The following is a 17,978-nucleotide window of genomic DNA, read 5'->3' as shown; positions in this document are numbered from 1 at the left end:
GAAATATCAATTTTTATTTAATTATTTGCCAGACAAATATCTAATAGCAATTATCAGTTCTTTCTCACAAGCATAAGAGTGGAGCATATTTTTGAAAAAATCTCTTCAAATTTGACTTAAGCTCAACATGACCTGGCAATGTGTGCTTGCAGCCCAGAAGGCCAACTGTATCCTGGGCTGCATCAAAAGAAGCGTGACCAGCAGGTTGAGGGAGGTGTTTCTCCCCCTCTACTCTGCCCTCATGAGACCCCACCTGGAGTACTGTGTTCAGCTCTGGGGCCCCCAACATAAGAAGGACATGGACCTGTTGGAGTGAGTCCAGAGGAGGGCCACAAAGATGATCAGAGGGCTGGAGCACCTCTCCTATGAAGGCAGGCTGAGAGAGTTGGGGTTGTTCAGCCTGCAGAAGAGAAGGCTCCAGGGACACCTTATAGCAGCCTTCCAGTACCTGAAGGGGGACTATAAGAAAGCTGGAGAGGGACTTTTTACAAGGGCATGTAGTGATAGGGCAAGGGGTAATGGCTTTAAACTGAAAGAGGATAGATTTAGATTAGATATAAGGAAGAAATTCTTCACTATGAGGGTGGTGAGACACTGAATATGTTGCCCAGAGAAGTTGTGGATGCCCCATCCCTGGAAGTGTTCAAGGCCAGCTTGGATGGGGTTTTGAGCAACCTGGTCTAGTGGAAGCTGTCCCTGCCCATGGCAGGGGGGTTGGAGCTAGATGATCTTTAAGGTCCCTTCCAACTCAAACCATTCCATGATTCTGTGGTTCTATGACTTTTTCTGTACCCAGCTGAATCAAGCACATACCAATCTGGATGGAAATCTGGAGACCCAGGTTATTAATTTTGTTGTGGTATTCAGGGGAGATAATTGTTATCAATATATGAACACATTCCTGCCTAAAATTCTATACAGCATCAGAGATCTGTCCATGTACAGGAAATAATACAGTATCCAGGACATCTACCTAAGGATTCCTTTAATGCTAATCGGTGTTTACGATTTAGCTGAAAAAGTCTCAGATAATCTGAACAATTATTTTAAAGCAAACTGGAAATCTTATTTTGGGCAAGATGGTATCAAGAGCATATAGACAAAAATACAGTCTCCCAAATCATAGTTATAAACAAAGCTCATTTCTGTGGCCAACGTTTTTATTTTTCAATTTTCAGTTCTACAGAATACTATCAGATAACATATTATCAGCTCTCCATAGGGAATATATTTCAGATAGACATTTGGGAATCTACCAGCATTCCCAACAGACTGGGGATATTTTTTAAATGCTATATTCTCTCCTTAAGTCTACTAAAAATACAGCAAAACTAAAGAAAATAAAATTGACACCTAACAAGTGACACCAACTCTTCATAATAATTTCCTTATATGCGGTATATAACATCTATTAAGTTATACATGAATATAATGTATATCTGAATCAGCAATATATTTTAAGTTTTGTGTTGATGAAATATCCCTTTTGTGCAGTTGTGGAGAATACAGTATGGTGTGGAGAAGGTATTTTTAGTATAAAACTTTTTTTTTTTTTAACCACTGGTAGTAACCAGTGTAGATTTCTAAAAAAAATTAGTAAAAACTTATAAGATGGGGGCTAGGTAAATATTTCACGGAAATTATTTTATTTGACAATTTTCACTCATCTGCAGTTACCATGCATGATTAATTTTGAAGTTAACAAAAGCACTTGTACCATTATTTTTGGCAGTGATGACCTTCATTTATGGATCCAAGTAATATGCATTAACTTAAAATGGCACAAATTTAGTTCTAATAGGTTTTCATGTTTGCTTTTTTTTGGTTGACTCATTTAATAAGAGCAGTAAATCTGTCCATTCTTCAGTTCTTTTCTATTTCTTAATTTACTGTTCTATGGCAAATAGGCTTTTTTTTTTCTTCTTTTACTTACATTCGTCTCAGACTACTTCCTTGAAGAAAATCCTTGCACTGACTTTCCTTTACTGCACCAGCCAATTTTTGAAAAATTTGAAAAACATTTCACTTGAGAACAATCAAAACCATGTTCTGTTTGTTTCTCTAACCAAAACAGTAAAAGTTTCTTTCATTCAGCTGTTTGTCTTTATTTTTATCTAAAACCCAAAATGTTGCTCCAACAGAAGCTCTTTAAAAATAAATTGAAATATTTTGTTTAGAAAACACTGATTTTAGATTTTCTGTCTTTATATTTTTAAAAATGGTTCTCTACATGCACTCAAATTCATCTGTACTGATCCAGAAACAAGCTAGTTGGCAAATCTACTCATATAAAATCTTTACTCATCCCTAGTTTCATCCTGACATAAATACATGTCTGTTAAAAATATTTTTTGTTATAAATAACTCAGATAAGATAGATGTATCATATAAATAGTTACTGGGAATTCAAGTTCTTTATTATCCTAGTTTGTGCCACTTTACTCAGACCTCTCTTCTGTAAATGCCTGGTAAACCACATTCCAACAAGTTCAATGGGAATTAAAGAGAGCTCTGTAAAAGTTTGCTGAGTGGGAGATGCTTCAGAGTTACAGGCTTGGTAAAGCTCTCTTCACCTAATTTTCATCATCGTACAGTGTTTGGGCAACAAGAAGTAAGATGTATATGTCAGAATCATCTCTCAGTCTGAATAGTCCACAGTACTGTTTCTAGTAACATCAGATTTCTGCTACATTTCACCTATTGGAAACACTACAGTGAAAATGTACAGACTCACTTTTTGTAAGGGGAATCAGAAGTAACTGCTTTTCAGAAAAAAGGACAAGGAGAGAAGCATCTAAATTAATCTACTTGCAGTCAGAGGGCTTGAAAACAGGAAATTCAAAGTACCTTTTCCCCTACGCTTCCCTGCAGAACATCTTTTCTGGACTATGGCATCTCTCTTCACCTGCAGCACAGAGGTGGACTTTTGCTACGTGGGCAAGGAAACCAGTAGCTAGTGAGACACTATTTCTTTTATATACCACAATTTCCATTCTAAGATGATCTTCCTGGTTGGTTTCCTCAGCTCTTATCAAATGATCCACAGCTTGGCTTAATCCCCCACCTCCTCCTTTTTTTCAGCTGCTGAAAAAAATGGCATGATTTTGACAATACCTAGCTACTTGTCGGAAGCAAATATTCCACAAGAATTAAAAAAATCACTAAATTTGGGGAATTTCTAGTCTTAGCTGTGTGGCATCATCTTATGGATTTTTGGGGTATCAAAAAAAATGGTAGAGAAGGAAAATGAACCTCGTATTTAAAATAGATACTGCATTCTGACACAGTTTCACACAAATGTATCTCAGAATCAAAGAGACTGAACAGCTACTTAGAAAAAAGGTCTTCAACTCATCTCAGGTTGCTTCACAGAATCATGTTTTTTTCTTCCTTGAATCTGTCCATGAATCCCTGGAAAGTGTTAGCACTCACAATTCCTTATGTCAAAAGTTTCCACAGTTTAGTTATACACTGTGTGAACTGCCAATTTCTTTAGTTTTAAACCTGCTAAGTTAATTTGATTCATTTATTAGCATTCATCTGATAACTTTAGTTATTGTTCCAAAAGCTCTTAAAAATGGTGAGAAGTGCTGTTACATAAAGTGTGCTGTCAACTCACTCTAATGTTGAAGGACTTCAGAAACTGATGTAGAGCCATGGATAACTTCACTCATCTCTGAAACGCAGGTTACCTCTGGAATTTTATTTGACCCCTGTGTCATAAACCATATTATTTTTAAGGAACTGAAGGGTAAAATGATACACAATTGAAGTTTTAAGGGAAGACAGGTATGCGGACAGTATTTGTCTTATGACCGTGGTTTATTTCCTGCCAAAAGGGCCCAGGGGGTTCTGAAAAATAATTATTTTCCTATGACAATAATATTCAGCACATCTAAAACACTTGTCATAAGTGTATATCAATATGTTTTCCAAATGTATTCATTGATTCATATCCACTAATTGTAAGCTGCAGAGTGATTAACTCATTTCTAATGGTCGCACAGAGAAGCTAGAGTAGAAATCCAATCTCCTGAATTACATGAGAGAATTACAGTCAAGCTTTTTAACCCTAATGACAGCACAATGATCACTGATAGATAGTACTGCAAGTAGGTTCAGAAAAGCATGAAAATATTCTTCAACAGCATGACAATATCCTTTAATATCTTCACTCTCCCTCGATGTCTTTTTCTGAAAATCTCCTGTTCAGTTCCCAAACCAGCCACAGCAGACTGAGCTTGTATACAGAGAGGAACAAGAAAGTGTCATGACTGCAGGCCTAAGTTCACTCAAACCTTCTGTTTAAAATTTAAATACTGAATTTTCTGCTGCTGGGGCATGTTGTTTTAAAAAATGCATAAACCTCTGAAAAACAATAACATGCCCAGTAATGGATGAAGTAATGTGCAAATCCCTGCTGCACAGTATTCTGTCATTCCCTTCTCTCTAAATAAGAATGTGGGCCGTGTACCAAGGAAATACAATATAATAAATGCATATGAATAAATAAACTAAAGCTGATTAACCTGGAAGTATGCACTTGCCTTTTGTTCCTTTCTCTGCCTCTTTATTTCCTGCCCTCTTCTTCCTCTCTCCCTTCATTCTTTTGTTCATTCTATCGTTCTCCGTCTCCATTTTCCTTTCATATATGTTACCTCTTTCCATGCATAGTTTTTACATTCTCATGTCCTTCCTGCCATTCTGTGGACCAACATCAGCCTTCTTGCTTCACCAAAGAGTTATACTATCATTCTTGATTTATCCTCCTAAGCAGCTTTCACTACATCTATCTGAGTAACAGAAATGGGTCTAGGAATACTCTTTAGCCTGAGGCCACATGGCCTTATGCCCATGTCTATACACTTGAACTCTCCTTCCCCCTTGCAGTGGCCATATACCGACTGCAAGGTGGTGGGCAGAGCCCTGACTCAGATTGCATCCCACAGGCCTTTGCATCTTTCTATTCATTGCTTTTCTAACCCAATATACACGCCACACTCTCCTCATCTCTGCTCCATGCGCAATACTTCACATACCTACAACAAAACAGGTTATTGCATCCTATCCCTCCTGCCCAAGTTCTTCAGCCTCCATGGAGAGTGCTAGGTGCTCCTGCATGTCACAGTCCCAAATTCAGTGGCTCCTGGCACCTCTCCCGCTCCCACTTCCACTGCTTGTGTTGATGCCAGACAGCCTTTGACATCTTCTGAAGCCACCTTTAGTCTAGGGATGGTAGAATACAACACAACTGCTTATGACAGTCATCATTTACTAACCTTGTATTGCGAACCTTCCTCGCCAACCCTCAAAAAAGCCAAGATAAGATTTCAACCACATGGATAGGGAAGAGGAAGCTGCAGCATGGCTTGCTGGTGTATATGTGGGCCAACAGTTTAACAGGATAATGCTAGACAACTGGGCCAGAGGAAGCCCCCCAAATGGGCAGAGCTTTTACTGACAGGGCCCATGCCATTCCCCAGACTGTGGCTGAGAATTGCTTTGGAGACTCTGGCTAGCCTGGACCAGAACCATTCTGGGGAGTATGCCAGCAATTTAACAGTATTGGACAACTGCATACCAGTGTTCAAAAATCTGTTGTGGTTTGATTTGGTTTATAAGTGTAGGCATAGCCTTTTAGATTTCACTCATATGAATTACCTAGAGAGTGAATGAAGTGCTCTCAAACTGGGTCATGTTCTGAACTAGTGGAATTCATGGTTTTTTGGAAGATAAAATCAAATAGGTGGAGGGGTTTTTTTAGAGCTGCACATTAAGTCAGATGTCTTATTCCTATTCATTTTAATTACGCATCTGAATCTCTTAAGTGGTTTTGAAAATCAAAGCCAATTTGTTCAGTTTGGCAGTAGAGATAGCTTCCCGTTCCTCATTAGAAACGTGTTGTATTGTGTTTATATGTAAACGAGAGGTTTTCAAAGAAAGGTTTACACGATGCTTTAATTATGGGAAGTAACAGGCAACTTAATATGAAATCTGTCATCATTTCCCCCTGCAGTCAAAGTCTATTTGTTCTTTTTCACTCCATTTTCTCCTCATTTTTTAATTATTTGTATGTATTTACTGGAAAAATGCTGTGGAGAAATAAAAAAATTATTTTTTATTTCAACAGAGCATCAGCTTGTTAATGCAGGTAGGTCCCAAGTCTCATGCATTATCATGCCAATTATATGTTAGACATCATCACCTGTGAACCAATATTAAGGGGTAACCAGATCCTGTGAATGTCCTTTTTCCCCTCTACACTTTCGTTCAATGTGCCAGTCAGTGTCTGGTGCTCTTCACCTTTGCCCGGATCTGATTGAACTGCTGTCTTTAGCCATCTGCTGAGCCAGCCTTCAAGGAACTGGAGAGTACTCCTTACAAGTCCAGTCTGGTGAAACATACCTGACCAGAAGTTTGCTCTAGCAAGCGAATAGACCAAAGAAGTGTTATGCAGAATCCATTTTGATGCTTCAAGAGCAAGACTACAACAAATGGCATTTTTTATGAAAGGCATTGCTGTCATGCCAATGTGCCAGGATCCAAGAGATCTGCATTGAAATTCCAACTGAACCCCAGGTTGAGGCATTCTTTCATTTAATTTATGCCTGGTATCAGTTCACTGCCTTCCTAAATCTAATCCCAGCTCATTTCTGAAGGGGATTATATCTTTGCTGCTCCAGATACTTGCCAGCTTTCTTCAGGTTCCTTACTTCCAAGTGCCGGTGTCTCTGGTTTAGCAGAGAACTGAACTCCTATGAGTGCAATGATTGCCTACATAGATATGTGCTACTGAGACACACCAATATCTACTTGAGATACTGTTGCTAGACCTTACCTACCTTCTCAGACAGTTAACAGCTGCCTTTTTTATATCAGACAAGAATATATCTCTTCCCCACTTTCTTTCAACACCTCAGTCACTATAAAATCCTGCCCCAGAAGTTCTAATCCTGATGAGGGGAAGCATTTTCTGGTCTGTCAATATTAATTGTCATAACATTTGCTTGCATGTCTTACTCCAGACTGCTGAAAAGGCAAGGTAAAACGGCTACTAAATGCAAGAACAGAGCTGTGAAAATGTGGTTACATAACACAGCAAGCACCCTAGATCTTCTGCAGCACTTAAGAACATTTTAAAGATGGTTACTGTGCATTAGTAGCATGAGGGTTTGTCCTAGGTCTTTCTGCATCACTGTTGCAAAATGCTAGTTTTCATGCAGATGCATGTAATATGTGCATCTGATTGCTTTCTACCTACTGAGTATGCCTGAAAACATCAGTCACAGTCAGCACTATAAAATTATATTGGGTCATGCTATGTGCTACGTACATATATAGTGCAGGAAGCATATGTAACACATTCATGCATGTTCTTATATGTACCATATGCTGCCTTTAGCATATGCCATGCTATACATAAAAAAACCCCAAAAACCACATTGCAAGAAGGGGGATCACTGTCATAAGAGAGGAAAGAAGGGATTCTGAAATACAGATTAAGGTGGTTAATTTTTTACCATACACAGCATTCTTCCTGCCTGTTTTTTTAATTCTCTTCACACTTCCATTATTTGCAGTAGGTGTTGAAATCTGGCAGAAGAAATGTCTTCTTTTTGTCTTATGAAACTCTGTTAGTATTTTATCAAGAGGCAAAATGACAGGAACAACTATTTTCCAGAAATCACTTTCAGATTCTGAGCAATGTGTATTTATTTTTTATAAGATATATTTGAATTTTTACATTAGTTCATTAAAAAGGATTCATTAGTAGCCTAAATTCAGGATTTAACTGTAAGACTGCATAATGCAATGCACTGACTTACAGTTAAATGTAAGAACAGAATTTATAATGCACGCAGTTCTAGTGGTTGTATGAAATGGAACCTACTACCCCAAGAGTATTATAGGGGAAATTATAGCATAAATGAGAAAGGAGGAGTGATTCTCATTGGTTCTACTGGAGGAGTCAGGTGGAACATGGTTGAGGTTTTTGATTAGAGAGAAGGGAAACACAGATGGTGTGCGTATGAAAGTCCTATTTACTCACCTTATTTTAAATGGTATGTTGAGCAAAGGAGTTGCTAAATGCCAGAATCTTGCTCTAGAGAACAGGGGTTCCAGAGTCACCTTTTTGAGTTGTGAAGGTCCAAGAGTGAAGATCTGATAAATAAATAAAATAAATATGTGTATATATATATGTATAGCAAAGATTTGAAATCTGAAACTCATTCTGAAAAGAAAAAATGAAAAGAATGTTATTTACTCTCAAAAAACCGAGAGGGTAGCACATTAAAAAGTCAAGAAAATAAGAAATAGTTTACTAAAGTGGTGTGGAGCCTGAGACAGATTGGGAAGTTGGGGAGAAGGGCGAGGAGGATGAACTTTGGGGCACAAGGCAGGCTGGAGGGTGGCAACATGGGGTATGAGGTTCCTGAAAAATCATGAGGAGGACAAATTAAGAGCTATTGGATGATGGCACACCTGAAGAAGCAGGGGGGAAGACATCCACATGAACCTGAGATGTGGGGGGAAAGCAAAAGAAGAAATGAAAGCTGTGGTGGTGGTAAAGGCTCTGAAGCAGGGAGAGAAAATACAGTTATGGAAGAAAAATGGAAAAGCAGAAAATGCAGATCTTGTCCTCATCCTTCTTTCTTTCAACTCTCCCATTATGCTTTTTCTCAATAAATGCGTTCACTGATACTAAATTTATGGATTATGAATTAGTGCATGTTAAATTGAACACACGCTCATGGGTACTTCTCCCCAAGCAGGAGGAGCAATATGTCTTCAAGAAGCCCAGAAAAAAACATTCTTTTTCACATGGTAGCGTACTGAATTTCAGGTAACTGCCAGCAAAAAGCTACCAGGTGCTGATTTATGAGGCTAAGGCCCATATGCGGCAGTGCTATTTTGGCATTACAGCCATCTCAGTTCTAACCTTCTTGAAGCTCTTTGTCTATGTTTCTTTTATCAGATAATGTCAACTGGTTGAATTATGCAAATGTATTTTCTACAGCACTTCTCTTAGCTCTGTCTGGCTCTGGAAGTCTGTCTGCAAGACACAGTGGAAATATGCCTAAATTGCTTTTACTCATAATGCCTGAACTAGTTCACTGACAGACAGCCTAAGTGTCTATGCAGGGCCATGTCACAAGCCTACCCTAAGTCCCTTTGCTATTAGGACTTACTGCCCTACTCCTGCACCAAAGGTAAAATGGTAACAGGAAAAAGAGGACATACATAAGATTTAAATATATTGCTCATCACAAACTGATAAAATCAATAAAGTGAAATCAATTACTACAAAAATAATTTCTAGATACCATTTTAGGGCTGCTTACTGTGTTTCTGTTGGACAACAGTGGTGGCTTTCAGCGTGAAGTGTTGAAGAACTGTGTGGCCCAAACCGATCTCCCTACTCCCTACTCACTTCTCATGGCACCAGGAATAAATCAACTGGTATCCAGTTTCATAACTACATCCTCTGTCTGTATTACTTTACACAACTAAAGGCTTTCCCTTTTTGTCTCACCTTATGCCATTTTCCCATGTAAACTTAAAAACTGTGCCCTTTCCAAAAGTGTGATATACAGCTTTGCTGAATGCTGCATCAGTTTAAAATAAAATAGTCACAACTGAGCTATACAAATAATGACTAATGTTAGTCTCAATGTTGATGATCATGACAAAGAGAAGTATCTAAAAAGATAATTGACTTGCAGGCTATTCTCCCTCTCCACATTCCCCCATCAGATTGTTGCTCGTACAGTGGTTGTTTGGCAGACATGTCTCGATCTACAACCTGTGCACTCAGGCAGGACTCCTGGCTTATCTTGCCACCTCCTCCACTGATTTGATGTCTTGCTTCTGTTTACAATCCAGTTGAAATTAGTGGGTATGGAAGACCCATGAGTGTTGCTACTAGGACAGAACCACACATGCCTGCACAAGCTACATGTGGAGTGCTGTTTACTTCCACTGGCCCATTAGTAAAATGGACTTTCCAGGCATATTACATACTTTTGAATACTACATAGTTCCAAAGTATGGAATACTACATATTCCATACTTCGGAACATGTATCTACTGTGCTCCCTTCAACCCAAAGGAAGCTTTCAACTCTCAACAGGTTAAAGGCAACTTCTCTTCATGTCACTTATCACAGGTAGAAACTTCTCTCCCCTGCCTCCCTAGTCTGCCACCCTGCAGTGACTGCAGTCTGTCTATCGAAGACTGCAGCAGTTCTGTGGTGGCAGTTCTTCCCATGAGTTGGCAACAAACACTTGAAGAAAAATGCTGCAAATTGCTGGGATTTGTCAAAATGAGCTTCTTCACTTGTAAGGCTGTTAAACTGTAACCAAATAATTTTTCTCTTCAAATGTCTGTGTGAAGTCCTGCTATGTATCTACTATGCTCATGTCTAAGTTACTATGAGGTAATATACAACAGAAATGCACACACACACTCATATGCAGACATGCACATGTGAAAAACAGGAAAAGACCTTCCAGGCTCAATTGCAATAACTGGCACCTATTTAATGCTATTTATTTTACAAAGCATGATTCTTACATCTTCTAAACTTGCAGACAAAGATGGGCAGGAAGCTGGAAAAAGAGGAGGAAAACAGGAAAAAAAACCCCAAACCACAAAAAAGGAAAAGCATGTAACGTGAGAGCTCAACTTCTCACTACCATTAGTGCATCAGCTGTCCTTTTCCCTCCCGATTGTTTATTTTTCAGATAGAAAGCCCAGAGATTTAAATGGATGGATCTTACAGTGAAAAATGAAGGTCACCAAATCAGTTTTTGACATGTCAAGAAGGGAAGAGATTTCCTCAGCTAATGGTTCCTCAGCTTTTATACTCTAATGGACACATCTCTATTTAAAAATTGACCCACTAATTTAAATACTACAGAAGACCCAGATTTGCTAGAGAGGCTCACAGATGGTTGCAGAACAGCTTTAGAAAGCTTACAATTCTTCCTCTATAGGCAGATCTCTGCTGCCTGGTTTTTGGTTTTGCTGCCTTATCACATTAGCAACAAACACTGAGATACCTTCCTTGAAGTGCTGTAAACAAATAGCCTTTCAAACAGACAGAGTAAGACTGGAGATCCATTGAAATGTTCTATGGAAACATATTTTGTTTTGAACTACTAGACACGGTGACAATCCTGGTTGCTTGGAGACAGAGAAGGACGTCTTTGCATTCTCAGCCTGAAGTTTGATATCTGTCTCATCTCTAAATGATAAGTTCTGACCATGTTATTCAGTCCTGATGGATTTAAAATACACTTTACAACTCCAGAGAGCCTTCAAGCTGCTGGACAAGTTGTCAGTGGATGCTAGACTTCAGCAGTAAGCAATAAGAGTTAGTGGGGTTGTGTGATAAGCATGGAGATTTCAATGGTAACAGCATGCACTAAATTTAGGGAGCTAATGTTAACAGGCAGCACAATCCACTTTTCCTAAGAAAGTTATTCTTAAATATTTCAAAAAGACTCCAAAAATGGAAAACCTAACTTTCTCAATATTGATAGTGTCTGATTTATAATAGATGCTGCAAACACTTCAAAAATGGAAAGGTGGATGGTTTTCTTTCTCGGCAGAATGCTTATTACAGATTACTCATGGGTAGGAACTTGGCCATTTAACTGAACAACTTTATTCAAAGAGGATTTCATATTTAAATTAAGGGCAACTGCCAATTTTTATGCTCCTTCAAAAAGACAGAAAACCTTGAATAATAGTGACTAACCATGTAACTTAAGTGATGCCTTACACTTGGATCTAAGCTTAAGAGAGACTAGTTATTTGGTCAGTCAATGTATCTTTTTCTGTAGTCTGTTGAAGAGAGAAAGACAACTCTAGCAGGCAGTTCACAATAATCATGAGTGGCTTCTGCACCGAACAGACTCTTGGAAGGACCTCTCCCTGACTGCATCCTCCTAAATGGGAATGTTGAGAAACCAGCTTGCAAATGATGGTCAACAGATGGGTAGGATGATTATCTGTCTTTGTTTATAAAAAGTACTACTGGTAAAGTTTATGGAAGCCAAGGAACAAGGAGTGTTGTGTGTTCTTTGGAACATGTATCTACTGTGCTTCCTTCAACTTCACTTCCAAATTGCCCAGAATTAACCTTCCCACACTCCAGAGTGACAGGCACTCTTTGTGAATGGGCACTAAGTGGTTCGCTGTGGGTCTCAGTTAGATTTCATTTTGTGATGACATTACATTTGTTATAGATTTGTATATTTGGCTTCTTCCATGGCTTTATCATGTATTTAAAAACAAAGAAACCCAAAAGTTGTAAATATTACGATCATTCCCATAATGCACAGTAAATGCACACTGTTGTATGCATTATTGTACACTACATATAATAAATACACAATGTACACCAGCCTGTTGATACACACACAGAATGACATTTTCACTTTATACATGGTGAGAGCCCTTACAAGGAATTTACATTATTGAGGAAACCTTTTCCATTGATAATGTATGTGAAATTACAAGTGTGATGTGATCTTCTAGTTCCTCTGCAGATACCAGCCTTCTTTATCACACATTGCTAGAAACATTCAAATACAAAAAAACTAATCCCCATCCCAATACCAAGCACCTTGCTTTGGGAATATCACCTTTAAATCAGGATCAGAGCTGCCTAAATCAGGGCAAAGTAATTTTTTTGTTGTCATTTTTTCCCCTTTTCTCTATTAATCTATAAGCATGTGCCCTGTATACTACAGTAGAAGAGTTCAGTAAAATGAGATTCAGCCCTTATGGTAGTGTAAGACATGCTAGCACCAGGATGCAACCAAACCTCTGCATGAATGCACATGTATCCATGTGAGATGCATTAAATATTTATCATTTATGCATATATGAGATGCATTAAATATATATCCTGATTACACACACAATCCTTCAGCAGTGAAGAGGTAGAACGGGGTGCCAAATCAAAATTAAGTTTCAAACAAACAGGATGAGCCATCTTAAGTCTCTGAAGGCTTTTTTTCTACTTGTGGGCTTTCATACAGTATGTCAGACCACTTTAAGCACCCAATTAAGAGTATTTTAACAGAACTGTTAATAAAATATTTAGAAAACACCAGAAGCCAAATCCTGAAGTCTTTTTTTTTTTTTTTAACTTTACTTGAGACTTCTTTGGGGAAAAAAAAACAACAACAGGCAAACTCTGCCCTCAGTGAAAGATTTATCTGAGGCAGAAAGACAGAAAAGTGAGTCTGGACATCAAGCCTCAGCTCCAGAAAAACAAATAAATGGAACATGCAAACTAGGGAGCACAAGGTTTATTCCAGTCTGTCATTGTTACAAACCTCAGATTCCCTAAGGCTATATTTAAACAGTATTTGGTAGGACCTCAGAGCACCCGAATTTCCAGGCCAAGTCGCATCCACACTGCAGACACTTCAGGGTCTGTTCAAAATCAGCATTTGCACATAGTTGAAGGAATCAAGTACAGCTGCATGCCGAAGTTGCCTCAGGAATGGAAGATACCATAATCAGTCCATTCATCTTTCCTCACTTTCCTCACACTCTCTAGGAATACCTTGGTTGCTTTTACCCTTTGCCCTCCTACCCCATTTTCAACACATACACTCAAATACAGGTCCCTGTTTTGTCTTCCAGCTCACTTTAAAACAACGCCCATTACCCTCACAAAAATGTATGTTCAAGTCACATTCATGATAGTTTTTAGCCTAAAAGCAACATTTAATTTTGTCAGCACTGTAGGATCCAGTTTCTAAAATGTGAAATTTTCCATTCATTCAAGAAACTCCAACTTTCAATGCTTCCTTTAGCCTCGTTCTTTTTGGCAGGCCTAAGAGATACATGCTGGCCTTGTCGAAACACCACAGCTATGCTAGACAGGTGGTGTGGTTTAACCCCAGCCAGCAACTAAGCACCACACAGCCACTTGCTCACTCCCCGCTGCTGGAAAGGGGGAGAGAATCGGAAGGGTAAAGGTGAGAAAACTCGTGGGTTGAGATACAGACAGTTTAATAGGTAAAGCAAAAGCCGCACACGCAAGCAAAGCAAAACAAGGAATTCATTCACTACTTCCCATGGGCAGACAGGTGTTCAGCCATCTCCAGGAAAGCAGGGCTCCATCACGCGTAACGGTTACTTGGGAAGATAAAGGCCATGACTCCAAACGTTCCCCCCTTCCTTCTTCTCCCCCCAGCTTTATGTGCTGAGCATGACATCATATGGTGTGGGATATCCCTTTGGTCAGTTTGGGTCAGCTGTCCTGGCTGTGTGCCCTCCCAGCTTCTTGTACACCCCCAGCCTACTCACTGGTGGGGTGGGGTGAGAAGCAGAAAAGTCCTTGACTCTGTGTAAGCACTGCTCAGCAATAGCTAAAACATCCCTGTATTATCAACACTGTTTCCAGCACAAATCCAAAACATAGCCCCATACTAGCTACTGTGAAGAAAATTAACTCTATCCCAGCCAAAACCAGCACAACAAGGCAACTTTCAAGACATGAACAAGCTGTTAGGTACAATTTATCTGTGGGGCAAGCAGTTTGTTGCAATACTGATACATGAAGAGAGCTCTCCCAGATTATGCAAGGATTGTTTAACCTCCTGAAGCATTTCAAGTATAAAATAGAAGAATAGTAAATGGTTTCCTTTGTTTGTTAATTCTTGCAAATGGATACTCACACTCATCGATATAGTTGTCTTTATGGGACAGATTACCAAAACTGTGCATATACCGTTTTGCAGTTAATCAAAGCATTGAAAAATCAGCAACTGCAAACACTGAAATTCTTATACCAATATGATTTGGAATTTGGCTTTATTCCTTTGGCAGTGTGTTACAGGTTTTAACATACAAAGGTACACAGATTTGCATGGGCAGAAAGGCTGTTGTTACCTTTTTAGGGATTCCCTGGAGTTCCGGTTTCCTGCAAGGAACATTGACCATATCAAAACTATTGATCCATGCAGTCTCTACATCCATTAGATCAGGGCTGTATGTGCCCTGAAAGCTGACCAAATTCATCATTACAGCAGAACCAACTGACCTTGAAATCAAAATGAGATTTTTTTTCTAACTTAAAAGAGAGTTTGACTTGATTTTCAAGAACTGAAATGCATCCAGAAAGAAAAATTGGACAAAAATTATGTACAGAATATATATACCCTCTATAAAAGACAACAAACTAATTGATTTCTACATGATTATGAACTGTCTTATCGTAGAATCATGTGTACCTTATTGGAACAACATACAATTGCATATTTGAATCATTCATACTTTAATTCTGGTGCTGTACAATAAAGTAGCTGGACCCAAATTTACAAGCACAACGAGAGATTAAAAAGGAGGGCAATACTATTGAAGAATCAAGTTTTGTCTGTATCTGTAAGAATCAGGTCATGGCTGATTTTTTTCCAACTCTTGTAAATATTTTCAGTTCAATAGCTTTGATCATAGACTTGCTTTAGATGAAGTATTGAATGATGATGATGGGAGGGTGAGACAGTGTCTGTCTTAGGACAGCATATCCAAATGCTCATGGAAGCACCTCTTCCTCTCCATTTTAGCTCAGTGAAATGCAGCATGGGATAGTTCTTGTAATAAGAGAATTCTTAATAAAGATTTATAGCATACAATATTTAAGTAATCAAAGCACATTTTGTTACTATAGTAACTATAATCCTCTGCACAAAATATGTAAACTAATTTGTCTAAAATAATGCATGCTATGTTCATTCTAGACACTGACAGATAATCTTCTCAATCTTCTTGTCCTTGTGTTTAGAAGAATTTTCTTTTAATTCTTTAAAGGAGCACTCCTTTCAAAGACATGACAGCAACTGTTTATTTTACTATAAGATCACTATATGATGTTGTGTGCTCACTCAACTGGTTAATGAAATTCTGTAACAAATTGGACTGAGAGCATATCAGAACTTGAAAGAAATTGTCTGTGACTTGTTATGTCAACTATACAATGTCCAGAGCCTAAGTTGTTTTTTCTAATGTTCTTTTCAGTATTATAGATTATAATGGTGCATTGAGGAAAAAAATGGAAAGCATAAGGAGCAAATTACTGTATTTCATCAAGTACAGTTGGCATTTTGTCAGAAGCATAAAAGAATTAGGAGCTCCCGCTGGAAGAAAATGGTGTTTTACGTAAGGGGAGACTACTGGGAAATTGGTGAGATTCTGAATTTAAAATGCTGTAACAATTTCACAATAATTCTCTACATGAATATTCTTATTTTACATTAAGACTGCTAAAGATGTTTAATAAATTCCAATGCCACACTGAGATGTTTTAAAACTCTGTCTATACTGCTCCCCTTATGCAACATTAACAAGGAGAAACCATCACAGAGAGTCCTTAGCAGGGCTGGAAAACCTGGGAACACAAAAGGTCACAAACTTTTAACTCTAAAACCCCAGTCTAAATTGTGCCTTGGCTCTCTTTCATGTCCTAGATCAGTGATCTCCAAAGTGGGGTGCACACAACCCAGGCAGTGTGCAAGACAATCCATTGGGGTGTGGGAGAAAAACATTTGTTGTACAATTAAAAAAAAAATTAAAATAAAGTAAAAATTTTAAATAGTGTTTAGTTAATATTTATCTCATCCTTTTAAATTTCTATTTTTGTGTATGTTCTAGAATGTGCATGACATATTAGTAAAATTATACATATGTATAATTTATAAATAACTATACATATATTGGGGGTGATCATAGGGACGTATGATCAAAAAAGTGTGGAGACCACTGTCCTAGACTACACACATTTTCAAATGCAACATAGCAAAATGATGTTTTAAAGTGACCCAATATGATTCAGAGGCAGATTGAAGAAGAGATCCTTGTTTCTTCGCACCACTTCCACTGCTCTGACAGGACTATTCTCTGTACAAACTCAGTCCTAGGTAGTCCTTGGGGCTATTTAAAAACAACAGACAAAACCACGTGGACCTATTTCATCTGAAAGATGTGTTTTTTCTTATGAAATGCTTTTTCTGCAGGAGGCCAACATAAAATCTGTGTGTCACAAAAATTGCAGGGATGCAAAGCTGCGAGGGTTTAAGAGGATCTCACAAGATACGTAGGATGCTTAAGAACTACCTGCCTAATAGTGAAATTTCCCAAGTCAACATAAACTGGTAACTATACAGAACAGATATATAAGAAAGTAAATAGTGGCAATATTAGCCAATTTAGTTATATAATTCTATGTTTCAGAAACGTTGCCTATTCTTGCTTGAACACAATTTTGCCATTGTGTCCTGGTTTCGGCAGGGATAGAGTTAATTTCCTTCCTAGTAGCTGGAATAGTACTGTGTTTTAGATTTAGGATGAGAACAAAGTTGATAACGCACCTATGTTTTAGTTGTTGCTAGGTAGTGTTTATACTAGTCAAGGACTTTTCAGCTTCCCATGCTCTATGGACTGAGAAGGCTGGAGGTGCACAAGAAGCTGGGAGGGGGCACAGCCAAACTGGCCAAAGGGACATACCATACCATGTGACATCATGCTCAGTACATAAACTTGGGGAAGCTGGCCAGGGGGGCCACTGCTCGGGGACTGGCTGGGCATCGGTCAGCGGGTGGTGAGCAATTGTACTGTGCATCACTTGCTTTGTGTATTATTATTATTATTATTATTATTATTATTATTACTATTATTATTATTACTACTACTACATTATTATTTTTATTTTTATTAATGTTTTCTTTCAATTATTAACTGTTTTTACCTCAGCCCATAAGTTTCTCTCACTTCTACTCTTCCAATTCTCTCCCTCATTCCACCAGGGGCAGGAGGGGGAGTGAGCGAGCGGCTGTGTGGTGCTCAGTTGCTGACTGAGGTTAAACCACGACAGTCCTTTTTGGCGCCCAATGTGGGGCACGAAGGGTTTGAGATAATAACAGATTAACCGGAGCGTATTAAGGAATTTATATCTG

The sequence above is a fragment of the Pygoscelis adeliae genome, unplaced genomic scaffold (assembly GCF_000699105.1).
Source record: "Pygoscelis adeliae isolate BGI_AS28 unplaced genomic scaffold, ASM69910v1 Scaffold360, whole genome shotgun sequence".
In the NCBI taxonomy this organism is placed as follows: domain Eukaryota; kingdom Metazoa; phylum Chordata; class Aves; order Sphenisciformes; family Spheniscidae; genus Pygoscelis; species Pygoscelis adeliae.
This window is presented reverse-complemented; position numbering follows the sequence as displayed.